Source organism: Garra rufa, chromosome 1 (genome assembly GCF_049309525.1).
Source record: "Garra rufa chromosome 1, GarRuf1.0, whole genome shotgun sequence".
NCBI classification, from domain to species: Eukaryota; Metazoa; Chordata; class Actinopteri; order Cypriniformes; family Cyprinidae; genus Garra; species Garra rufa.
Window position 1 is genome coordinate 107,299,497 of NC_133361.1, and position 24,465 is coordinate 107,323,961.

Genomic DNA, 24,465 nt, shown 5'->3' on the forward strand with positions numbered 1-24,465 from the left:
ATATATATGTATATTTTTAATAAAAAAAAATAAATAAAAAAAAAGAGCGCCCGATCTCGTCTGATCTCGGAAGCTAAGCCGCGTCGGGCCTGGTTAGTACTTGGATGGGAAACCGCCTGGGAATACCAGGTGCTGTAAGCTTTTGCCTTTTCTTCACTATTTATATAATATGCTGGCTTTTACGGAGGCTGATCTTTAAATAGCCCACTTTTTGAAGCAGCCCTCGCTTACGGCCATACCGCGCTGAGAGCGCCCGATCTCGTCTGATCTCGGAAGCTAAGCAGCGTCGGGCCTGCTTAGTACTTGGATGGGAGACCGCCTGGGAATACCAGGTGCTGTAAGCTTTTGCCTTTTCTTCACTATTTATATAATATGCTGGCTTTTACGGAGGCTGATCTTTAAATGGCCCACTTTTTGGAGCAGCTCTCGCTTGCGGTCATACCGCGCTGAGAGCGCCCGATCTCGTCTGATCTCGGAAGCTGAGCAGCGTCGGACCTGCTTAGTACTTGGATGGGAGACCGCCTGGGAATACCAGGTGCTGTAAGCTTTTGCCTTTTCTTCACTATTTATATAATATGCTGGCTTTTAGAAAGAAGTGTTTTACCCCTCTATTTATTACAATCATTTAAATGTATTAAAGAGTTTTAAGTGTTTTACATGTTTTTTAGGCCATTTTATTACTCTTAACATTTTAAGTGAGTGTGTGTCTTTAAAAAATGGATGGTTGGCCTGCCATGTGACTAGACACATGACAGGAAGCAGGAAGTACAACTGTTTAAGAGAGCAGCATGACAAACAAAGGACAGTCACCAAACTGTTGGATTGAGGAGTTGCTAATTTTAGAGCTCACCTTTCCATTCACCACCTGCAAACTTTGGATTACACTTTCTGTGGATTGTATATACACCGGTGGACACTCACATTGGACTTAACAACACACTGGGATTCTTGGACTGTTTTTAGGGTATGGACAAATGAACTGTATTCTTTTAACAGCGTTTACCTCGTTTTATCGTGTTGTTTTAAAGTCTTTTATGTGAACCTTGTAAATAAACCAAATCTATTTAAACCAATCTTCTTTTATGTCTCATTCTTTTAACCACTAGTCATCTCTCACAGTTAAATCTGACCCCATTTTAGTCTTGTAACTCGGCTGATAAGGCCGATTGTTACACTTGGATGGGAGACCGCCTGGGAATACCAGGTGCTGTAAGCTTTTGCCTTTTCTTCACTATTTATATAATATGCTGGCTTTTACGGAGGCTGATCTTTAAATGGCCCACTTTTTGGAGCAGCCCTCGCTTGCGGTCATACCGCGCTGAGAGCGCCCGATCTCGTCTGATCTCGGAAGCTGAGCAGCGTCGGACCTGCTTAGTACTTGGATGGGAGACCGCCTGGGAATACCAGGTGCTGTAAGCTTTTGCCTTTTCTTCACTATTTATATAATATGCTGGCTTTTAGAAAGAAGTGTTTTACCGCTCTATTTATTACAATCATTTAAATGTATTAAAGAGTTTTAAGTGTTTTACATGTTTTTTAGGCCATTTTATTACTCTTAACATTTTAAGTGAGTGTGTGTCTTTAAAAAATGGATGGTTGGCCTGCCATGTGACTAGACACATGACAGGAAGCAGGAAGTACAACTGTTTAAGAGAGCAGCATGACAAACAAAGGACAGTCACCAAACTGTTGGATTGAGGAGTTGCTAATTTTAGAGCTCACCTTTCCATTCACCACCTGCAAACTTTGCATTACACTTTCTGTGGATTGTATATACACCGGTGGACACTCACATTGGACTTATCAACACACTGGGATTCTTGGACTGTTTTTAGGGTATGGACAAATGAACTGTATTCTTTTAACAGCGTTTACCTCGTTTTATCGTGTTGTTTTAAAGTCTTTTATGTGAACCTTGTAAATAAACCAAATCTATTTAAACCAATCTTCTTTTATGTCTCATTCTTTTAACCACTAGTCATCTCTCACAGTTAAATCTGACCCCATTTTAGTCTTGTAACTCGGCTGATAAGGCCGATTGTTACACTTGGATGGGAGACCGCCTGGGAATACCAGGTGCTGTAAGCTTTTGCCTTTTCTTCACTATTTATATAATATGCTGGCTTTTACGGAGGCTGATCTTTAAATAGCCCACTTTTTGGAGCAGCCCTCGCTTACGGCCATACCGCGCTGAGAGCGCCCGATCTCGTCTGATCTCGGAAGCTAAGCAGCGTCGGGCCTGCTTAGTACTTGGATGGGAGACCGCCTGGGAATACCAGGTGCTGTAAGCTTTTGCCTTTTCTTCACTATTTATATAATATGCTGGCTTTTAGAAAGACGTGTTTTACCCCTCTATTTATTACAATCATTTAAATGTATTATAGAGTTTTAAGTGTTTTACATGTTTTTTAGGCCATTTTATTACTCTTAACATTTTAAGTGAGTGTGTGTCTTTAAAAATGGATGGTTGGCCTGCCATGTGACTAGACACATGACAGGAAGCAGGAAGTACAACTGTATAAGAGAGCAGCATGACAAACAAAGGACAGTCACCAAACTGTTGGATTGAGGAGTTGCTAATTTTAGAGCTCACCTTTCCATTCACCACCTGCAAACTTTGGATTACACTTTCTGTGGATTGTATATACACCGGTGGACACTCACATTGGACTTATCAACACACTGGGATTCTTGGACTGTTTTTAGGGTATGGACAAATGAACTGTATTCTTTTAACAGCGTTTACCTCGTTTTATCGTGTTGTTTTAAAGTCTTTTATGTGAACCTTGCAAATAAACCAAATCTATTTAAACCAATCTTCTTTTATGTCTCATTCTTTTAACCACTAGTCATCTCTCACAGTTAAATCTGACCCCATTTTAGTCTTGTAACTCGGCTGATAAGGCCGATTGTTACACTTGGATGGGAGACCGCCTGGGAATACCAGGTGCTGTAAGCTTTTGCCTCTTCTTCACTATTTATATAATATGCTGGCTTTTACGGAGGCTGATCTTTAAATGGCCCACTTTTTGGAGCAGCCCTCGCTTACGGCCATACCGCCACCTGAGAGCGCTAGAGAGCAACAGGAAGTGGTTGGCAGCAGTTGGGAGAGGAAGGGTCTCCTCCATTTTGTGTTTGATTTTTTTTGTTTGTTTTGTGAGTGGTTTTACTTTAAGTTAGTTTTTTTGTGTTTTTTTCAGTTATAAAACCACCTAACAGCAGCATTTTTGCTGGCTGGAGGGTGGTTAAACCTTTTTTTTCTTAACTTATTTTTCTTAAAAAAAAAACGGACGGATTAATGGATTACGAAACAGAACTGGCTGGAGAGAGACGGATGGCAAACGACACTGGACTGGCAGGAGGAACACGCACGGCAATGGACACTGGACTGGCTGGAGGAACATGCACGGCAAACGAGACTGGACTGGCAGGAGGAACACGCACGGCAAACGACATTGGGCTGGATAAACGACCACGAGCTACAAATGGAAAAAAACAGGAAGTAAGAGAAAAGTTTGTTGAGCGACAATATTTAAAGGAAGCTACAGTCATTGTGAATGTGGAGAATGTGATTGGGGTGAGAGCGGAGTACATTATTAAAGCTGTAACGGAACAATGTGGACATGGCAAAATTTTAGCACTAAGACCAAGACAAGGGAAAGAATACGAACTGACAATGGAAAAAGAAGAAACGTGTGAAAAACTAATTGATGGACTAAGAATAAAAGGAGTGGACTGTGAAGTAAAAAATCTACAAAACAGGGATTATGTTGTTTCCTTCATGCACCTGCCTGTCTACCTGGATGACAAAGAAATTTTAGGAAAATTGGAGGGATGGGGAGTTGATCCCATTACCAAAATTAAAAGAAGACGCTACCCGGGCACCGACATTGAAGATGGAACAAGGTTCCTTAAGGTGAGGTTCCCCAAGCAAGTGGCATCGTTGCCATATAGCACACGGCTAGAAACAGCCGAAGGGCCGCAGTACTTCCGGGTGATGCACAGCCATCAGGTGAAGACCTGTAGGCTGTGCATGAGCCCGGATCACCTGCTAATAGAATGCCCAAATTTTGTGTGCTACAAATGTGAGGAGAGGGGACATTTTGCACGAGATTGCAATGCTGTCAGGTGCCCGGGGTGTCAGGAAGTTTTTAAATAAATGTGAATGTTGGATGGAGGGAGAGGAAGGAGGAAGGGAAGAACAGGTGGGCAGACAGGTGCATGAAGGAAACAACGAGGAGGAAGGACTACAACAAAAAGAAACGGAAGGAGGACCGAGCTGCAGAGAGGAAGGAGAAAGAAGAGAAGACAACATTAATAATAACGAACAAACAGTGGAGCAGGACACTCAATGGACAGAGATGGAGATGTCGGACAGTTTTAATACTTTTCTGGGTGATGTGGAGAGAGATGGACAAGGAAGGTAGGATCAAGTTAAAGAAACGGACAATGAAGAGGGAATAAAGATGGACAAAATGGACAAAGACAGAGGAGGGAAAGGACAAATAAGAAGGAGAGCACTGAAGGTAAAACCAAATTTGGGAAGTGCAAGAAAAAAGATTATGACAGAGACTAACAGATTTGATGTGTTAAGGGGCCTGGAGGGAGAAAATGATGAATAATGATTTTTAAGTATTTCTTTTATTTACTTTTAATGGTTTTAAGTTGTGTTGCTTTTAATGCAAGGGGTCTGATGGATATGGGGAAGTTTGAAAAAGTAAAAGAAAAATGTAAAAGGGAAGACATTGTTGCATTACAAGAAACAAACTGGAGAGAAAATGTGATGAATGATTATAAAAAGAGATGGGATGGAGGTATTTTATATAATAATGGAGATGGGCGGGCTGGGAGAGGTGTGGCTTTTTTAATGAAGGACGATGTTTTTAAAGTGAGTAAAAGTGTGTATAAGGACAAGATGGGGAAATGTTTGGTAGTTGAGACAAAATATGAAGGAAGAGATTTGATTTTAGTAAATGTACATGCACCAGTGGAAGATAAGGAAAAGAAAGAGTTTTTTAATGTTTTAAGAAACATTGTAAAGAAGTATAAAGAAATAATTATGATGGGGGATTTTAACACAGTTTTTAGTAAACAGGACATGGCTGAAGGAATGGTTTTTAAAACAGATACAGGAAGAAAAGTATTAAAAGCATTAATGGATGAAAATAATATGATAGATGTGTGGAGAGAAAGGAATGAAAAGAAAAAAGAATTTTCGAGAAGACAAATAGTAGGGCAGTTTGTATGCCAAACTAGAATTGACTATGTTTTATGTACAAGAAATGTGGAGAATTTTATAGAAAATATTAAGTACAAATAAACAAGTTTTAGCGATCATAAGATTTTATCTTTTAAGTTGGACTGGAGTCAAATGCAAAGAGGTCCGGGAGTATGGATTTTAAATACACAGATTTTAAAGAATGAAGATTATGTTTTAAAAGTGAAAGAAATTATAGAAAAAGAAAAGGAAAATGGAATGTATGAAGAGGATAAGAGAATATGGTGGGAGAGTGTAAAGTTTTTAATCAAAAAATTCTCAATCAGGTATTGTAGTGTTATTCAGAAATGCAAAAGATCCAAAGAAAGAGGAATAAAGGAAAGTTTGGAAATGGAACTGAATAAAGAATTTCAAGACATACAAAAGATAAAGGAAATGGAGGGGAAACTGAAAGAAATAGAAGAAAAGGAATATGAGGGGGCGAGGTTAAGAAGCAAAGCAAAATATGTGGTGGAGGGAGAAAAATGTACAAAGTTCTTTTTTGATCTGGAAAAAAAGAGAGGGAAAGCTGAAACGATAAAAGAAATAAGAGGGGAAAATGGGGAAATTGTAGAAGGGAATGAAAAGATTTTAAAAGAAATAAAGAATTTTTATGAGGATCTGTTTAGTGCAAGGGGGTGGAAGAGGAGGAAAAAAAGGAACTGTTGAATCAGATAAAAGCAAAAGTAATTGAGGAACATAAAAAAGAATGTGGCCAAGAAATCAGGGAAGATGAGATTGAAAGAGCAATAAATCAACTGAATAAAAAGAAAAGCCCAGGAATAGATGGTTTGGGAACTGAATTTTATGTTTGTTTTAAAGAAGTTTTAACAAAGATTTTAAATGAGGTTTTTAAAGAAATTTTTGAAAAGGAAGAGATTAATGAAAGAACAAGGATGGGGTTAATGAAACTGATAAATAAAAGGAAAGGAGAAAAAGTAGATCTAAAAAACTACAGACCAATCACGATGTTGAATACAGATCTTAAGATTTTAGCGAAGGTTTTAGCAAACAGATTAAAGGAAGTAATGCCAAGTATAATTAAAACAAACCAAGCATATGGAGTCAAAGGAAGAGATATAGCCGACATAACAATGAGTATAAGGGACACGATATGGTACATGAAAGAAAAAAAATGAAGAGGGATATATAATTAGTTTGGATTTTGAAAAAGCTTTTGATAGGGTTGAGCACGGGTATTTATTTGAGGTTTTAAGGAGTTTTGGGTTCGGGGAAAATTTTATTAAATGGATTGAGATTTTATATAAGGGTGCACTAACAAAGATAAAATGTAATGGGTTTTTAACAGAGTGTTTTAAAATAACAAGGTCAATAAGACAGGGTTGTCCACTCTCAGCATTATTGTACTCACTTGTTTCTGAATCCTTGGGACTGGCTATAAAACAGAATGAAAGAATAATAGGGATAGAAATTGAGGGAAATAAGGCTGAGGGGAAAGTTTTTCAATATGCTGATGACACAACAATAATTGTAAAGGGAAAAGAGAGTGTTAAAGAAGTTATGAAGTTGGTAAAAGAATATTGTAGTGGGTCTGGAAGTAAAGTAAATGAGGAGAAAACGGTATATATGAGATTTGGTAAAGCTATGGTTTTAATGGATTGTTTTAATTTTAAGGAAGTGGAAGAAATGAGGATTTTTGGAGTTGTAATGGGAAAGAATGAGAGGAAAGTAAGAGATGAAATGTGGGAGCAACTTGTAACAGATATAGAGAGAAGATTAAATTTTTGGAAATTGAGAACTTTAAACTTGAAGGGGAAGGTTTTAATATTGAATGTTTTAATGGTTTCTAAACTTTGGTATGTTTTATATGTTTCTGAAATACCTTTATGGACAGAACGGAGGTTGAAGAAATGTTTCTTGACTTTTTATGGGAGGGGAAACCAGCAAGGATTGCACATAATACGATTTTGGGGGCGATAGAGAAGGGGGGTTTAGGTTTAATGGATGTGGAACAGCGAAAAAATGCGTTGAGAGTAAAAATTGTTAAGAAATACCTGCAACTAAATAACAAAAATGAGTGAAAAAAAACAATGAAATACTTTTTAAACAAATGTGGGGATTTTAACATGGGGGACGGAATATTATGGATGACAACAAAAATTTGGATGACGGAAGGATTACCCGAATTTTATAGAGAAATTTTTAGTGCCTGGGGGAATTTTTTAACGAAAATCGAGTACAATCCGCATGGAAGAGAAAACATTTTAAATCAACCTCTGTTCTTAAATAACAACATTTTAAAACAAGGGAAAGCTATATTTTTTTTAAAAATGGATGGCTGTGGGGATAACAAGAGTGAGAGATGTTTTGTATGAATTTAAAGAGGGCTTTTTACCGATACAATATATTGTGGATGCGATGGAGGAAGCAAAAGAAGAATACAGTAAACAAGAAATAACAAATAAATATGAAATTATTAAAAATGCAATACCCAAAGAGTGGATTAAAAGAATAGAGAGTATGGAAAGAGAGCAAACAGAGGGAAATATTTTTGTGAAACTGGGGGAAAAAATGTATGATTTTAAAGAATGTACTGTAAAGATGTTTTATTGTGTTTTTAGAGATGGGATTTTTAAAGAGCCGATTGTAAATAAGTACTGGGTGGAAAAATTCAAGGATCTAAAAGAAGAATGTATATGGAGTAACATGAGGGGGAGGTGTGTTGAAACAATGTTAGGATGTTTGGAATATTTTATAAGGCATAAAGCGGTTTTTACTGAGTCTGTTTTAAACAAGGTGGGAATGGAACAAAATGCAATATGTAAAGTGTGCCATGAAAAAGAAGAGGGGATTTTACATTTGTTTTTATATTGTAAAGAATTGGAGGATTTTCTAAGGAAATGTAAATGTTTAATTAAAGATGTGAGCGAAGGTTGGGATGAAAGTGTAATGGAATGGAAAAGAGTAGTGATGTTTGGTTGGGAAAAGAAGGGTCAACACAAAAAGTTTATAAATCTGTGTATAATGTTAATGAAAAGCGCAATTTGGGAAAGAAGAATTGTGGCCAAAAAAGAAAAAATGGTGTTAGAGCTTTGGACTGTTTTTAAAAGGAAAATAGAAGTATATGTAGAACAATTATATGTGTATTTTAAAAGTGAAAATATGCTGAACGCTTTTTATGATGTTTTTACACCAACAGTTTGTAATGTTTTAGAGAATTTCATGTGCAAAATGCCAAGAAGAGAAAGAGCTTTCTAAATCTTAAGTATAAAAGGCATGATTTTAAACAAAAAATATGAGATGAGTAGATTATATTTTATCTTATTTTTTAATTTTTTTTTCTTTTCTTTCGTCTTTGTGTGGACAACTATATTGTATTGTTGATGTTTCTATTGGTTGAAAATTCATCTTATTGTTAATGTGTTCCTTTTGCTTTGTTGATGATAATGTGATGTATTTTTTCATGTTTATTTATTTTATGTCGTGAGACTTCTAATGTGAAGCACACATTGGAAAATTTGTATTATGAAATTTCTTTAAAAAAAAAAAAAAAAAAAAAAAAAAAAAGAGCGCAAGATCTCGTCTGATCTCGGAAGCTAAGCAGCGTCGGGCCTGCTTAGTACTTGGATGGGAGACCGCCTGGGAATACCAGGTGCTGTAAGCTTTTGCCTTTTCTTCACTATTTATATAATATGCTGGCTTTTAGAAAGACGTGTTTTACCGCTCTATTTATTACAATCATATAAATGTATTATAGAGTTTTAAGTGTTTTACATGTTTTTTAGGCCATTTTATTACTCTTAACATTTTAAGTGAGTGTGTGTCTTTAAAAATGGATGGTTGGCCTGCCATGTGACTAGACACATGACAGGAAGCAGGAAGTACAACTGTATAAGAGAGCAGCATGACAAACAAAGGACAGTCACCAAACTGTTGGATTGAGGAGTTGCTAATTTTAGAGCTCACCTTTCCATTCACCACCTGCAAACTTTGGATTACACTTTCTGTGGATTGTATATACACCGGTGGACACTCACATTGGACTTAACAACACACTGGGATTCTTGGACTGTTTTTAGGGTATGGACAAATGAACTGTATTCTTTTAACAGCGTTTACCTCGTTTTATCGTGTTGTTTTAAAGTCTTTTATGTGAACCTTGTAAATAAACCAAATCTATTTAAACCAATCTTCTTTTATGTCTCATTCTTTTAACCACTAGTCATCTCTCACAGTTAAATCTGACCCCATTTTAGTCTTGTAACTCGGCTGATAAGGCCGATTGTTACACTTGGATGGGAGACCGCCTGGGAATACCAGGTGCTGTAAGCTTTTGCCTTTTCTTCACTATTTATATAATATGCTGGCTTTTACGGAGGCTGATCTTTAAATGGCCCACTTTTTGGAGCAGCCCTCGCTTGCGGTCATACCGCGCTGAGAGCGCCCGATCTCGTCTGATCTCGGAAGCTGAGCAGCGTCGGACCTGCTTAGTACTTGGATGGGAGACCGCCTGGGAATACCAGGTGCTGTAAGCTTTTGCCTTTTCTTCACTATTTATATAATATGCTGGCTTTTACGGAGGCTGATCTTTAAATGGCCCACTTTTTGGAGCATCCCTCGCTTACGGCCATACCGCGCTGAGAGCGCCCGATCTCGTCTGATCTCGTCTGATCTCGGAAGCTAAGCAGCTTCGGGCCTGCTTAGTACTTGGATGGGAGACCGCCTAGGAATACCAGGTGCTGTAAGCTTTTGCCTTTTCTTCACTATTTATATAATATGCTGGCTTTTAGAAAGACGTGTTTTACCGCTCTATTTATTACAATCATTTAAATGTATTATAGAGTTTTAAGTGTTTTACATGTTTTTTAGGCCATTTTATTACTCTTAACATTTTAAGTGAGTGTGTGTCTTTAAAAAATGGATGGTTGGCCTGCCATGTGACTAGACACATGACAGGAAGCAGGAAGTACAACTGTATAAGAGAGCAGCATGACAAACAAAGGACAGTCACCAAACTGTTGGATTGAGGAGTTGCTAATTTTAGAGCTCACCTTTCCATTCACCACCTGCAAACTTTGGATTACACTTTCTGTGGATTGTATATACACCGGTGGACACTCACATTGGACATATCAACACACTGGGATTCTTGGACTGTTTTTAGGGTATGGACAAATGAACTGTATTCTTTTAACAGCGTTTACCTCGTTTTATCGTGTTGTTTTAAAGTCTTTTATGTGAACCTTGTAAATAAACCAAATCTATTTAAACCAATCTTCTTTTATGTCTCATTCTTTTAACCACTAGTCATCTCTCAAAGTTAAATCTGACCCCATTTTAGTCTTGTAACTCGGCTGATAAGGCCGATTGTTACACTTGGATGGGAGACCGCCTGGGAATACCAGGTGCTGTAAGCTTTTGCCTTTTCTTCACTATTTATATACAGTTTTTTTCAATCGCTAACAAGCGCTTACCCATACTTCAGATACTTTTTCTAAACTCTTAACACAGAATGGCACCTACAAAATACAATTGGCCAAATGGATAATTTTCTTCTCAAAAATACATTTTGTTAAATATATACTAACTCTTCATTTCAAAACAGAACACATCTTTCTCTGATCACACTAACTTTACCAAAACACTGGAAATCTCACTCAAAATGAAATTATTCTGTCAAAGAATAACACTTGTTTTCACTTCACAAGGTACAAGCAGTCAGTCAAAGTACACCAGGTTTCAAAATACTGGCTATTGTTGACATTACAAAAACTGCATAGACTTTTTATGTTTCAGTTTTACAGGTATTTGCATGCAAAACATGCAATCCACAATTTTGACACTAAATTTCTTGGTTGGGAACTGTCTTTCCACATGTACAGTAATGTTCACATTCAAAAGCATTCCAGTAAAAAGCAAATACGTTTGTTTTCAAAAAAAAAAAAAAAAACAGCAAAAAGCCCAGATAAAAAAAAGTGTGTGTGTGTGTGTGTGTGTGTGTGTGTGGGGGGGGGGGGGGTACATAATTACTGTATCTAATCTCTGCGATCTTGAAATTAATTGAATTGAGAATGAATGGTAAATTCCAATTCACTTCCTGGAATTGAATTGGATTTGGAATTGGAATGTAAGGAAACAGAATTGAAATAAAATTCCAAAAAATTCCATTTGAGTTGCTAGTTTATAACACATTAAATATTGTAAATCACATAAACAACAAAAATATAAAAGAAATACAAAGTACTGTATGTTTAGTTGGTTAAGTATGATCATTTCACATGCCAAATTTCAGGAAATTACTATAATTTGATGCAATAAAAAGTGAATGAAATACATGAATGAACATGACTCATTTTTTGTGAGTTGAGACATCTATTATGTGGTAATCATATATTGAATGTATAGTGCATAGAGAAACTTATCACCACTGTCATTCATTTTATTTAATTGCATTTGATCAACTCTATTTCATACATTACTTGGTATTTGTAAAGCATCATAAATAAAGTTCAAATGTATGTCTCTAAGTGCAATCACACATAGATGCTCAGAAACAGCAATAAATGGAATTCATTGGAATTTCTCTGAATTTAATTCCACTTCCTATAATTCCTATTCAATTCCAACTCTGTTTCCCTGTAATTGTTGTTGAATTCCAATTCCAATTCCATTCAAATTCCATTTCCTTCTTTGAATTGGAATTGTTGAGTTCATTCCTGAATTGACCCCAACCCTGTTTCCAAAAAATCACTCCTCAAAGTCCTCATTTTACTGTATAAGTGTAGCCTGGCAAGCCAGACCAACATAAATGTAGGGTCTGGGCACTCTCCATAGACAGGGCTCAACCGTAGAGGTGGGATAAACGGTTGTCTTTCAAACTCCTCGCCACGCAATAGGATAGCGCTACAACCAATCAGAGACTTAGTCGGTCAGGTGACGTAGTCAGAGCGACGAAGATTTTTAACAAAAATCAGTGCACTGTGCAGTCTGTCAGCTAAATAATAGACATAGATGGGCACTAAACCTTTAAAAGTAAACAAAAACATGCACAGACAAATCCAAATTACACCCTGCGGCTCGTGACGATACATTGATGTCCTAAGACACAAAACGATCGTTTTTTGCAAGAACATGAACAGTATTTATATAATTTTCTTTTTACCTTTGATACAAACCCACGTCCATCTGTCATGAGCACGAGTTTAGCATATCTATGATTCGACTCGTCACATGTGAACGCGCTTTGATGTAGTATACGCAAACATCGAAAGGGGAAATATGTAAAAAAAAAAAAAAAAGTCCAGGATGAGTTTGCGCAAGCAAACGTAATCTTTTTCAGCTTTAAATGGGTTTGAACAACCAGGACAAGCGCAAGTAATTACCATTTTGAATAGCCGCTATATCCACAATCTCTTGTGCTGTGTAAACCATGAGTGTCGTATACACGCCACAGATCGTTTCCGGTGTTTGCGTATTCTACACCACAGCGCGTTCAGATGTAACGAGCTCCTGCTCAGGACACATGGACGTGGCTGTGTATCAAAAGTAAAAAAATAAATACTGTTCAGTTTTCCACGCTTAATTCACGGAACCAGGAATTCATGTCTGACTGAACTTATGGTCGCAGGTCAGTCGTCATCATGTTAAGCCTGCCCACCGACTCGTGATTGGCCCGGTACATCTTGGATTTTTCGGAAATTTAAGTGAATTGAGAGTAACTAGACTGACCTTAGAAGCAAATGTAATTTGCTGCCGCTAGGGGCGCGTCTAGATTCTAGGCTAGTATAAGTGTAAATGTAATAGAAAAAAATAACCACTGCCTCTGAGTCTAAGCCAGACATAAACATAAATCAGCTGTGTGTCAATTATTTAATTGTTTGTTTATTATCAGCTGAGATATATTTTTGATATTGATATTGTTTTTGAACTGATATCATTGCAGAAGCAGAGGTTTTATACTGTATCTAAGGTTTAGAATATTGTTTTTGCTATTGTGGGATGTTGTGTGTTAACATTCGGAAATACTACAAAAACAATCCATAATTTTGTTGGGAGGTATAGCTTGTCTATTAAGAAAATGTAAGCATTGTGGAAATGTGTTCTCTGACTGCGTATTGGGTGAAAACGACATGAAATGTGGAAATGGTATGGCCACAAAAGACCGATGCTGTGCTAATTGTGTTTAGAGTTTTGACAATGTGACAACTGTTTGGACAAACGCTTGTTAGCGACTGAAAAAAACTGCACAAACGTGAGGCGCCGGGGCGCATAAACAGCGCGCAGAACGCTCACTGCCAACAGAAAACCATTCAAAAGAAGCGCCTCCAACTGCAAAAGCGCGTTCAGTGTGATCGCCTCCAAATCCAAATTTTTGCGTAATGCAGTTTAAAATCTTTTTTTTTTTACACGGACAAGGCTTCCACTGACCAGTTCCCATATGGTCTAGCGGTCAGGATTCCTGGTTTTCACCCAGGTGTCGGGTTCGACTCCCGGTATGGGAAGGCGGGCTCCTTTTTGCTACCAGTCAGGATTCCTGGTTTTCACCCAGGCGACCAGGGTTCGACTCCCGGAATTGGAAGGCGGGCTCCTCTTTGCTTGCCTCTTCAAAACGGGCCACACGTCATTTTGCGTCGAAAGCCATTTTTTGGCCAGCAGTCGAGCTGCAGAAACATAATAGGCCGAGGTTGGGACCCCACAGACCCGTGCCTTCGATAGCTCAGCTGGTAGACGAACTTATTTAGGTTTAAATAAAAACACCAAACGCCTATTTTAGTTTTAAGCAACGACAAAACAGCTGTCCTGTCAGTCAAATCAAAGGATTATAACGCAAGTGCTCTAAAATCTTAGTTTTTGCCGTTAAGTAAACTGTCATATTAGCAGAAACATAAATAATACAGCTCCGGGTTACCCACGATAGACACCAAAGGTTTCTCCTCCATTTCTTGCAGTCTCTGGACTTTTTAAGCAACGGTAAACTTTCGTCACCACAACAGAAGACCCGCCTCTCCATTCATTCGATTGGACAATGGAAAAGAACGCGAATGACGTTGGGCATTTTTCCGCTCAGTGTTGATTTTTTTTTCAACTTCAGGCGCTCAGAGCGCTCCTGCACAAACGTGAGGCGCCAGGGCGCATAAACAGCGCGCAGAACGCTCACTGCCAACAGAAAACCATTCAAAAGAAGCGCCTCCAACTGCAAAAGCTTGTTCGGTGTGATCGCCGCCAAATCCAAATTTTTGCGTAATGCAGTTTAAAATCTTTTTTTTTTTACACGGACAAGGCTTCCACGGACCAGTTCCCATATGGTCTAGCGGTCAGCATTCCTGGTTTTCACCCAGGCGGCCTTGGTTTGACTCCCGGTAAGGGATGGCTGGCTCCTTTTTGCTACCAGTCAGGATTCCTGGATTTCACCCAGGCGGCCCGGGTTCGAATCCCGGTATTGGAAGGCGGGCTCCTCTTTGCTTGCCTCTTCAAAACGGGCCGCACGTCTTCCTGCATCGAAAGCCATTTTTTGGTCAGTAGTCGAGCTGCAGAAACATAATAGGCCGAGGTTGTGACCCCACCGACCCGTGCCTTCGATAGCTCAGCTGGTAGAGCGAAGGACTGTAGAGGCGTCGGCAATCCTTAGGTCGCTGGTTCGACTCCGGCTCGAAGGAGTTCGTTTTTCACGTGCCCACCTTTTTTGGGGGGGTTTGGCCTTCTGAAAGCCGCCAACAGAGCTTGATTTCACAGTCTGCCGTTGGGGGGGGGAGGCAAAAGCGCTTTCCCTGACCGGGAATCGAACACGGGCCGCAGCGGTGAGAGCGCCGAATCCTAACCACTAGACCACCAGGGAAGAGCATATCAAACGCTGGCCTGCTAATACCATGAGAACAAGCAGACAGCAATACAGGCTTCTGTCACGTCGAAAACCAACAAGTGGGGCGCAAGCACGAGGTTCCCCAGACGGTGGGCCAGTGGCGCAATGGATAACGCGTCTGACTACGGATCAGAAGATTCTAGGTTCGACTCCTGGCTGGCTCGCTCTCTTCTTTTTGCGTAATGCAGTATGGTTTTGATGTCACAGGCTTGCCGAATTGTTGCCCTATTCCTACGTGCCAGCCGGGCTTTGAGGAAAAGTTGGACACGAAATGAAATCCGAACTAGCCAATAATCAGCAATTTACCCGGTTAAAAGCGTGTCTCAGTTTCATCGTTAATCTCATGCTTTTTTCTTTTCCGAACCTTGACAGATCGGCAATAGGGTGTTTTTCCTTGAAATATCGGTTACAATGCAAGACCACGCTTGGTTTTTCGAATGCGTGGCGTGAGTATTTTTGGACAAAAAATTTACCCGGACAAGGCTTCCACTGACCAGTTCCCATATGGTCTAGCGGTCAGGATTCCTGGTTTTCACCCAGGCGGCCGGGTTCGACTCCCGGTATGGGAAGGCTGGCTCCTTTTTGCTACCAGTCAGGATTCCTGGTTTTCAACCAGGCGACCAGGGTTCGACTCCCGGAATTGGAAGGCGGGCTCCTCTTTGCTTGCCTCTTCAAAACGGGCCACACGTCATTTTGCGTCGAAAGCCATTTTTTGGCCAGCAGTCGAGCTGCAGAAACATAATAGGCCGAGGTTGGGACCCCACAGACCCGTGCCTTCGATAGCTCAGCTGGTAGACGAACTTATTTAGGTTTAAATAAAAACACCAAACGCCTATTTTAGTTTTAAGCAACGACAAAACAGCTGTCCTGTCAGTCAAATCAAAGGATTATAACGCAAGTGCTCTAAAATCTTAGTTTTTGCCATTAAGTAAACTGTCATATTAGCAGAAACATAAATAATACAGCTCCGGGTTACCCACGGTAGACACCAAAGGTTTCTCCTCCATTTCTTGCAGTCTCTGGACTTTTTAAGCAACGGTAAACTTTCGTCACCACAACAGAAGACCCGCCTCTCCATTCATTCGATTGGACAATGGAAAAGAACGCGAATGACGTTGGGCATTTTTCCGCTCAGTGTTGATTTTTTTTTTCAACTTCAGGCGCTCAGAGCGCTCCTGCACAAACGTGAGGCGCCGGGGCGCATAAACAGCGCGCAGAACGCTCACTGCCAACAGAAAACCATTCAAAAGAAGCGCCTCCAACTGCAAAAGCGCGTTCGGTGTGATCGCCGCCAAATCCAAATTTTTGCGTAATGCAGTTTAAAATCTTTTTTTTTTTTTCACGGACAAGGCTTCCACTGACCAGTTCCCATATAGTCTAGCGGTCAGGATTCCTGGTTTTCACCCAGGCGACCAGGGTTCGACTCCCGGTATGGGAAGGCGGGCTCCTTTTTGCTACCAGTCAGGATTCCTGGTTTTCACCCAGGCGACCAGGGTTCGACTCCCGGAATTGGAAGGCGGGCTCCTCTTTGCTTGCCTCTTCAAAACGGGCCACACGTCTTTTTGCGTCGAAAGCCATTTTTTGGCCAGCAGTCGAGCTGCAGAAACATAATAGGCCGAGGTTGGGACCCCACAGACCCGTGCCTTCGATAGCTCAGCTGGTAGACGAACTTATTTAGGTTTAATTAAAAACACCAAACGCCTATTTTAGTTTTAAGCAACGACAAAACAGCTGTCCTGTCAGTCAAATCAAAGGATTATAACGCAAGTGCTCTAAAATCTTAGTTTTTGCCGTTAAGTAAACTGTCATATTAGCAGAAACATAAATAATACAGCTCCGGGTTACCCACGATAGACACCAAAGGTTTCTCCTCCACTTCTTGCAGTCTCTGGACTTTTTAAGCAACGGTAAACTTTCGTCACCACAACAGAAGACCCGCCTCTCCATTCATTCGATTGGACAATGGAAAAGAACGCGAATGACGTTGGGCATTTTTCCGCTCAGTGTTGATTTTTTTTTTTCAACTTCAGGCGCTCAGAGCGCTCCTGCACAAACGTGAGGCGCCGGGGCGCATAAACAGCGCGCAGAACGCTCACTGCCAACAGAAAACCATTCAAAAGAAGCGCCTCCAACTGCAAAAGCTTGTTCGGTGTGATCGCCGCCAAATCCAAATTTTTGCGTAATGCAGTTTAAAATCTTTTTTTTTTTACACGGACAAGGCTTCCACTGACCAGTTCCCATATGGTCTAGCGGTCAGCATTCCTGGTTTTCACCCAGGCGGCCTTGGTTTGACTCCCGGTAAGGGATGGCTGGCTCCTTTTTGCTACCAGTCAGGATTCCTGGATTTCACCCAGGCGGCCCGGGTTCGAATCCCGGTATTGGAAGGCGGGCTCCTCTTTGCTTGCCTCTTCAAAACGGGCCGCACGTCTTCCTGCATCGAAAGCCATTTTTTGGTCAGTAGTCGAGCTGCAGAAACATAATAGGCCGAGGTTGTGACCCCACCGACCCGTGCCTTCGATAGCTCAGCTGGTAGAGCGGAGGACTGTAGAGGCGTCGGCAATCCTTAGGTCGCTGGTTCGACTCCGGCTCGAAGGAGTTCGTTTTTCACGTGCCCACCTTTTTTGGGGGGGTTTGGCCTTCTGAAAGCAGCCAACAGAGCTTGATTTCACAGTCTGCCGTTGGGGGGGGGAGGCAAAAGCGCTTTCCCTGACCGGGAATCGAACACGGGCCGCAGCGGTGAGAGCGCCGAATCCTAACCACTAGACCACCAGGGAAGAGCATATCAAACGCTGGCCTGCTAATACCATGAGAACAAGCAGACAGCAATACAGGCTTCTGTCACGTCGAAAACCAACAAGTGGGGCGCAAGCACGAGGTTCCCCAGACGGTGGGCCAGTGGCGCAATGGATAACGCGTCTGACTACGGATCAGAAGATTCTAGGTTCGACTCCTGGCTGGCTCGCTCTCTTCTTTTTGCGTAATGCAGTATGGTTTTGATGTCACAGGCTTGCCGAATTGTTGCCCTATTCCTACGTGCCAGCCGGGCTTTGAGGAAAAGTTGGACACGAAATGAAATCCGAACTAGCCAATAATCAGCAATTTACCCGGTTAAAAGCGTGTCTCAGTTTCATCGTTAATCTCATGCTTTTTTCTTTTCCGAACCTTGACAGATCGGCAATAGGGTGTTTTTCCTTGAAATAACGGTTACAATGCAAGACCACGCTTGGTTTTTCGAATGCGTGGCGTGAGTATTTTTGGACAAAAAAATTTACCCGGACAAGGCTTCCACTGACCAGTTCCCATATGGTCTAGCGGTCAGGATTCCTGGTTTTCACCCAGGCGGCCGGGTTCGACTCCCGGTATGGGAAGGCTGGCTCCTTTTTGCTACCAGTCAGGATTCCTGGTTTTCACCCAGGCGACCAGGGTTCGACTCCCGGAATTGGAAGGCGGGCTCCTCTTTGCTTGCCTCTTCAAAACGGGCCACACGTCATTTTGCGTCGAAAGCCATTTTTTGGCCAGCAGTCGAGCTGCAGAAACATAATAGGCCGAGGTTGGGACCCCACAGACCCGTGCCTTCGATAGCTCAGCTGGTAGACGAACTTATTTAGGTTTAAATAAAAACACCAAACGCCTATTTTAGTTTTAAGCAACGACAAAACAGCTGTCCTGTCAGTCAAATCAAAGGATAATAACGCAAGTGCTCTAAAATCTTAGTTTTTGCCGTTAAGTAAACTGTCATATTAGCAGAAACATAAATAATACAGCTCCGGGTTACCCACGATAGACACCAAAGGTTTCTCCTCCATTTCTTGCAGTCTCTGGACTTTTTAAGCAACGGTAAACTTTCGTCACCACAACAGAAGACCCGCCTCTCCATTCATTCGATTGGACAATGGAAAAGAACGCGAATGACGTTGGGCATTTTTCCGCTCAGTGTTGATTTTTTTTTTCAACTTCAGGCGCTCAGAGCGCTCCTGCACAAACGTGAGGCGCCGGGGCGCATAAACAGCGCGCAGAACGCTCACTGCCAACAGAAAACCATTCAAAAGAAGCGCCTCCAACTTCAAAAGCGCGTTTGGTGTGATCGCCGCCAAATCCAAATTTTTGCGTAATGCAGTTTAAAATCTTTTTTTTTTTTTACACGGACAAGGCTTCCACTGACCAGTTCCCATATGGTCTAGCGGTCAGGATTCCTGGTTTTCACCCAGGCGGCCTTGGTTTGACTCCCGGTAAGGGATGGCTGGCTCCTCTTTGCTTGCCTCTTCAAAACGGGCCGCACGTCTTCCTGCATCGAAAGCCATTTTTTGGTCAGTAGTCGAGCTGCAGAAACATAATAGGCCGAGGTTGTGACCCCACTGACCTGTGCCTTCGATAGCTCAGCTGGTAGAGCGGAGGACTGTAGAGGCGTCGGCAATCCTTAGGTCGCTGGTTTGACTCCGGCTCGAAGGAGTCCGTTTTTCACGTGCCCACCTTTTTTGGGGGGGGGTTTGGCCTTCTGAAAGCCTCCAACAGAGCTTGATTTCACAGTCTGCCGTTGGGGGGGAGGCAAAAGCGCTTTCCCTGACCGGGAATCGAACCCGGGCCGCGGCGGTGAGAGCGCCGAATCCTAACCACTAGACCACCAGGGAAGAGCATATCAAACGCTGGCCTGCTAATAGCATGAGAACAAGCAGACAGCAATACAGGCTTCTGTCACGTCGAAAACCAACAAGTCGGGCGCAAGCACGAGGTTCCCCAGACGGTGGGCCAGTGGCGCAATGGATAACGCGTCTGACTACGGATCAGAAGATTCCAGGTTCGACTCCTGGCTGACTCGCTCTCTTCTTTTTGCGTAATGCAGTATGGTTTTGATGTCACGGGCTTGCCGAATTGTTGCCCTATTCCTACGTGCCAGCCGGGCTTTGAGGAAAAGTTGGACACGAAATGAAATCCGAGCTAGCCAATAATCAGCAATTTACCCGGTTAAAAGCGTGTCTCAGTTTCATCGTTAATCTCATGCTTTTTTCTTTTCTGAACCTTGACAGATCAGCAATAGGGTGTTTTTCCTTGAAATAACGGTTACAATGCAAGACCACGCTTGTTTTTTCGAATGTGTGGCGTGAGTATTTTTGGAAAAAAAAATTTACCCGGACAAGGCTTCCACTGACCAGTTCCCATATGGTCTAGCGGTCAGGATTCCTGGTTTTCACCCAGGCGACCAGGGTTCGACTCCCGGTATGGGAAGGCGGGCTCCTTTTTGCTACCAGTCAGGATTCCTGGTTTTCACCCAGGCGGCCTTGGTTTGACTCCCGGAATTGGAAGGCGGGCTCCTCTTTGCTTGCCTCTTCAAAACGGGCCACACGTCTTTTTGCGTCGAAAGCCATTTTTTGGCCAGCAGTCGAGCTGCAGAAACATAATAGGCCGAGGTTGGGACCCCACAGACCCGTGCCTTCGATAGCTCAGCTGGTAGACGAACTTATTTAGGATTAAATAAAAACACCAAACGCCTATTTTAGTTTTAAGCAACGACAAAACAGCTGTCCTGTCAGTCAAATCAAATGATTATAACGCAAGTGCTCTAAAATCTTAGTTTTTGCCATTAAGTTAACTGTCATATTAGCAGAAACATAAATAATACAGCTCCGGGTCACCCACGATAGACACCAAATGTTTCTCCTCCATTTCTTGCAGTCTCTGGACTTTTTAAGCAACGGTAAACTTTCGTCACCACAACAGAAGACCCGCCTCTCCATTCATTCGATTGGACAATGGAAAAGAACGCGAATGACGTTGGGCATTTTTCCGCTCAGTGTTGATTTTTTTTTTCAACTTCAGGCGCTCAGAGCGCTCCTGCACAAACGTGAGGCGCCGGGGCGCATAAACAGCGCGCAGAACGCTCACTGCCAACAGAAAACCATTCAAAAGAAGCGCCTCCAACTGCAAAAGCGCGTTCGGTTCTGATCGCCGCCAAATCCAAATTTTTGCGTAATGCAGTTTAAAATCTTTTTTTTTTTACACGGACAAGGCTTCCGCTGACCAGTTTTTATATGGTCTAGTGGTCAGCATTCCTGGTTTTCACCCAGGCGGCCTTGGTTTGACTCCCGGTAAGGGATGGCTGGCTCCTTCTTGCTACCAGTCAGGATTCCTGGATTTCACCCAGGCGGCCCGGGTTCGAATCCCGGTATTGGAAGGCGGGCTCCTCTTTGCTTGCCTCTTCAAAACGGGCCGCACGTCTTCCTGCATCGAAAGCCATTCCCTGACCGGGAATCGAACCCGGGCCGCGGCGGTGAGAGCGCCGAATCCTAACCACTAGACCACCAGGGAAGAGCATATCAAACGCTGGCCTGCTAATACCATGAGAACAAGCAGACAGCAATACAGGCTTCTGTCACGTCGAAAACCAACAAGTCGGGCGCAAGCACGAGGTTCCCCAGACGGTGGGCCAGTGGCGCAATGGATAACGCGTCTGACTACGGATCAGAAGATTCTAGGTTCGACTCCAGGCTGGCTCGCTCTCTTCTTTTTGCGTAATGCAGTATGGTTTTGATGTCACGGGCTTGCCGAATTGTTGCCCTATTCCTACGTGCCAGCCGGGCTTTGAGGAAAAGTTGGACACGAAATGAAATCCGAACTAGCCAATAATCAGCAATTTACCCGGTTGAAAGCGTGTCTCAGTTTCATCGTTAATCTCATGCTTTTTTCTTTTCTGAACCTTGACAGATCGGCAATAGGGTGTTTTTCCTTGAAATAACGGTTACAATGCAAGACCACGCTTGGTTTTTCGAATGCGTGGCGTGAGTATTTTTGGACAAAAAAATTTACCCGGACAAGGCTTCCACTGACCAGTTCCCATATGGTCTAGCGGTCAGGATTCCTGGTTTTCACCCAGGCGGCCTTGGTTTGACTCGCGGTAAGGGATGGCTGGCGCCTTTTTGCTACCAGTCAGGATTCCTGGATTTCACCCAGGCGGCCCGGGTTCGAATCCCGGTATTGGAAGGCGGGCTCCTCTTTGCTTGCCTCTTCAAAACGGGCCGCACGTCTTCCTGCATCGAAAGCCATTTTTTGGTCAGTAGTCGAGCTGCAGAAACATAATAGGCCGAGGTTGTGACCCCACCGACCCGTGCCTTCGATAGCTCAGCTGGTAGAGCGGAGGACTGTAGAGGCGTCGGCAATCCTTAGGTCGCTGGTTCGACTCCGGCTCGAAGGAGTTCGTTTTTCACGTGCCCACCTTTTTTGGGGGGGTTTGGCCTTCTGAAAGCCGCCAACAGAGCTTGATTTCACAGTCTGCCGTTGGGGGGGGAGGCAAAAGCGCTTTCCCTGACCGGGAATCGAACCCGGGCCGCGGCGGTGAGAGCGCCGAATCCTAACCACTAGACCACCAGGGAAGAGCATATCAAGCGCTGGCCTGCTAATACTATGAGAACAAGCAGACAGCAATACAGGCTTCTGTCACGTCGAAAACCAACAAGTCGGGCGCAAGCACAAGGTTCCCCAGACGGTGGGCCAGTGGCGCAATGGATAACGCGTCTGACTACGGATCAGAAGATTCTAGGTTCGACTCCAGGCTGGCTTGCTCTCTTCTTTTTGCGTAATGCAGTATGGTTTTGATGTCACGGGCTTGCCGAATTGTTGCCCTATTCCTACGTGCCAGCCGGGCTTTGAGGAAAAGTTGGACACGAAATGAAATCCGAACTAGCCAATAATCAGCAATTTACCCCGGTTAACCCTCTGGGCCTCCTCATTAAGGGGTCACACTTGGCTCCCTCGCGGTCAAAAGTGACCGAAGCCTTAAAAAGTAACTTTTTTTTTTCTTCAGGAAAATCAATTAAATATATTTTTGTTCAATAATATTTTGTCATTATTATTTAGAATTTTGAGCATTTTTTATGAATCTATGCAATATTTATACAGTTTTAATGAGCAATTTTTTCCCAGTAGATTTATATTTTATATTATATTTTTTAATTAATTATGTATTTATTATTTTTCAATAAATACAACATTTCACATTAAAATAGAGTAAAAGCATTTAAAATCCATTTTTTTTTAAGTAAAAATTGCACCATCTAGTGGCATAAAAAATAAAACTTGTGTAATGCCATGTAAACTCCTGTATCTCCCTATATACAAATATACAGGGGCTTTGGGATTCCTATTGTTTTTTTTCTTTTTATTGTTTCTTCATTTTATTAGGCTTTGCATTTAGAAATATATTTCAGACATTCTAAAAGATACATTTTGGCAAGGTTTAGATATTTTTTTGATTGTATAAATATCAGGTTTTGCATTTTTCTGCTTATTTCTGTGTGTCTGTGTGTGTGTCTGTGTGTGTGTGTGCGCGCGTGTGTGTGCGTGTGTGTGTCAGTTCTGTACTTTTGTTATTTTAGAGTGGTCAGTCCTTGCTTGCTGAACACTTCTTTTCAGCACAGTTGCTCATTTGTAGCTTGTATTACCAAAAGATTATCTGAATTATCACATTTTTTCGTATTTCCCATTCATTTCCTATGTCGGTCATTTTTGACCGCGAAGGAGCCAAGTGTGACTATTTTTTTTTTGACCCTTTAACATATCCGAATCATGTCACTGATTTTTTTTTGTACTCACATAGCTAATGCAACAAAAGTCACCAAGTGTCATCTCGTTCTGATGAAGCTACGATTTTTAAAAATTCAAAACATAAAATTTTTCGGTCAAAAATGACCGAAGAGGCCCAGAGGGTTAAAAGCGTGTCTCAGTTTCATCGTTAATCTCATGCTTTTTTCTTTTCTGAACCTTGACAGATCGGCAATAGGGTGTTTTACCTTGAAATAACGGTTACAATGCAAGACCACTCTTGTTTTTTCGAATGCGTGGCGTGAGTATTTTTGGAAAAAAAAATTTACCCGGACAAGGCTTCCACTGACCAGTTCCCATATGGTCTAGCGGTCAGGATTCCTGGTTTTCACCCAGGCGGCCTTGGTTTGACTCCCGGTAAGGGATGGCTGGCGCCTTTTTGCTACCAGTCAGGATTCCTGGATTTCACCCAGGCGGCCCGGGTTCGAATCCCGGTATTGGAAGGCGGGCTCCTCTTTGCTTGCCTCTTCAAAACGGACCGCACGTCTTCCTGCATCGAAAGCCATTTTTTGGTCAGTAGTCGAGCTGCAGAAACATAATAGGCCGAGGTTGTGACCCCACCGACCCGTGCCTTCGATAGCTCAGCTGGTAGAGCGGAGGACTGTAGAGGCGTCGGCAATCCTTAGGTCGCTGGTTCGACTCCGGCTCGAAGGAGTTCGTTTTTCACGTGCCCACCTTTTTTGGGGGGGTTTGGCCTTCTGAAAGCCGCCAACAGAGCTTGATTTTGCAGTCTGCCGTTGGGGGGGGAGGCAAAAGCACTTTCCCTGACCGGAAAATCGAACCCGGGCCACGGCGG

At 42.2% G+C, this 24,465-nt stretch overlaps 1 protein-coding gene, 21 non-coding genes and 1 pseudogene across 22 annotated transcripts in view; 20 read left to right on the top strand and 3 right to left on the bottom strand.

Annotated features, from left to right (window-relative positions):
- The window catches only part of LOC141323603 (uncharacterized), a 118,083-nt gene that overhangs the window by 52,615 nt on the left and 41,003 nt on the right, over positions 1–24,465 (top strand). The window lies entirely within an intron of this gene.
- Positions 226–344, top strand: LOC141304531 (5S ribosomal RNA). Its single transcript, XR_012344299.1, has one exon. It is a non-coding gene; the product is annotated as a 5S ribosomal RNA (ribosomal RNA).
- LOC141319365 (5S ribosomal RNA) lies at positions 429–547 on the top strand. The gene has a single exon (XR_012353625.1). It is a non-coding gene; the product is annotated as a 5S ribosomal RNA (ribosomal RNA).
- Positions 1,301–1,419, top strand: LOC141319366 (5S ribosomal RNA). Its single transcript, XR_012353626.1, has one exon. It is a non-coding gene; the product is annotated as a 5S ribosomal RNA (ribosomal RNA).
- LOC141304542 (5S ribosomal RNA) lies at positions 2,173–2,291 on the top strand. The gene has a single exon (XR_012344300.1). It is a non-coding gene; the product is annotated as a 5S ribosomal RNA (ribosomal RNA).
- Positions 9,635–9,753, top strand: LOC141319367 (5S ribosomal RNA). The gene has a single exon (XR_012353627.1). It is a non-coding gene; the product is annotated as a 5S ribosomal RNA (ribosomal RNA).
- Positions 9,838–9,966, top strand: LOC141346460 (5S ribosomal RNA; annotated as a pseudogene).
- On the top strand, positions 14,791–14,874 carry trnay-gua (transfer RNA tyrosine (anticodon GUA)). The gene is given in 2 exon segments: positions 14,791–14,827; positions 14,839–14,874. It is a non-coding gene; the product is annotated as a tRNA-Tyr (tRNA).
- trnar-acg (transfer RNA arginine (anticodon ACG)) lies at positions 15,169–15,241 on the top strand. The gene has a single exon. It is a non-coding gene; the product is annotated as a tRNA-Arg (tRNA).
- Positions 15,576–15,646, top strand: trnae-uuc (transfer RNA glutamic acid (anticodon UUC)). The gene has a single exon. It is a non-coding gene; the product is annotated as a tRNA-Glu (tRNA).
- Positions 16,444–16,515, top strand: trnae-uuc (transfer RNA glutamic acid (anticodon UUC)). The gene has a single exon. It is a non-coding gene; the product is annotated as a tRNA-Glu (tRNA).
- trnay-gua (transfer RNA tyrosine (anticodon GUA)) lies at positions 17,589–17,672 on the top strand. The gene is given in 2 exon segments: positions 17,589–17,625; positions 17,637–17,672. It is a non-coding gene; the product is annotated as a tRNA-Tyr (tRNA).
- Positions 17,967–18,039, top strand: trnar-acg (transfer RNA arginine (anticodon ACG)). The gene has a single exon. It is a non-coding gene; the product is annotated as a tRNA-Arg (tRNA).
- On the top strand, positions 18,375–18,445 carry trnae-uuc (transfer RNA glutamic acid (anticodon UUC)). The gene has a single exon. It is a non-coding gene; the product is annotated as a tRNA-Glu (tRNA).
- trnae-cuc (transfer RNA glutamic acid (anticodon CUC)) lies at positions 19,634–19,705 on the bottom strand. Its single transcript has one exon. It is a non-coding gene; the product is annotated as a tRNA-Glu (tRNA).
- On the top strand, positions 19,821–19,893 carry trnar-acg (transfer RNA arginine (anticodon ACG)). The gene has a single exon. It is a non-coding gene; the product is annotated as a tRNA-Arg (tRNA).
- On the top strand, positions 20,229–20,300 carry trnae-uuc (transfer RNA glutamic acid (anticodon UUC)). Its single transcript has one exon. It is a non-coding gene; the product is annotated as a tRNA-Glu (tRNA).
- trnae-cuc (transfer RNA glutamic acid (anticodon CUC)) lies at positions 21,309–21,380 on the bottom strand. The gene has a single exon. It is a non-coding gene; the product is annotated as a tRNA-Glu (tRNA).
- trnar-acg (transfer RNA arginine (anticodon ACG)) lies at positions 21,496–21,568 on the top strand. The gene has a single exon. It is a non-coding gene; the product is annotated as a tRNA-Arg (tRNA).
- On the top strand, positions 21,904–22,052 carry trnae-uuc (transfer RNA glutamic acid (anticodon UUC)). Its single transcript has 2 exons — positions 21,904–21,940; positions 22,018–22,052. It is a non-coding gene; the product is annotated as a tRNA-Glu (tRNA).
- trnay-gua (transfer RNA tyrosine (anticodon GUA)) lies at positions 22,180–22,263 on the top strand. Its single transcript is given in 2 exon segments — positions 22,180–22,216; positions 22,228–22,263. It is a non-coding gene; the product is annotated as a tRNA-Tyr (tRNA).
- Positions 22,370–22,441, bottom strand: trnae-cuc (transfer RNA glutamic acid (anticodon CUC)). The gene has a single exon. It is a non-coding gene; the product is annotated as a tRNA-Glu (tRNA).
- Positions 24,240–24,323, top strand: trnay-gua (transfer RNA tyrosine (anticodon GUA)). Its single transcript is given in 2 exon segments — positions 24,240–24,276; positions 24,288–24,323. It is a non-coding gene; the product is annotated as a tRNA-Tyr (tRNA).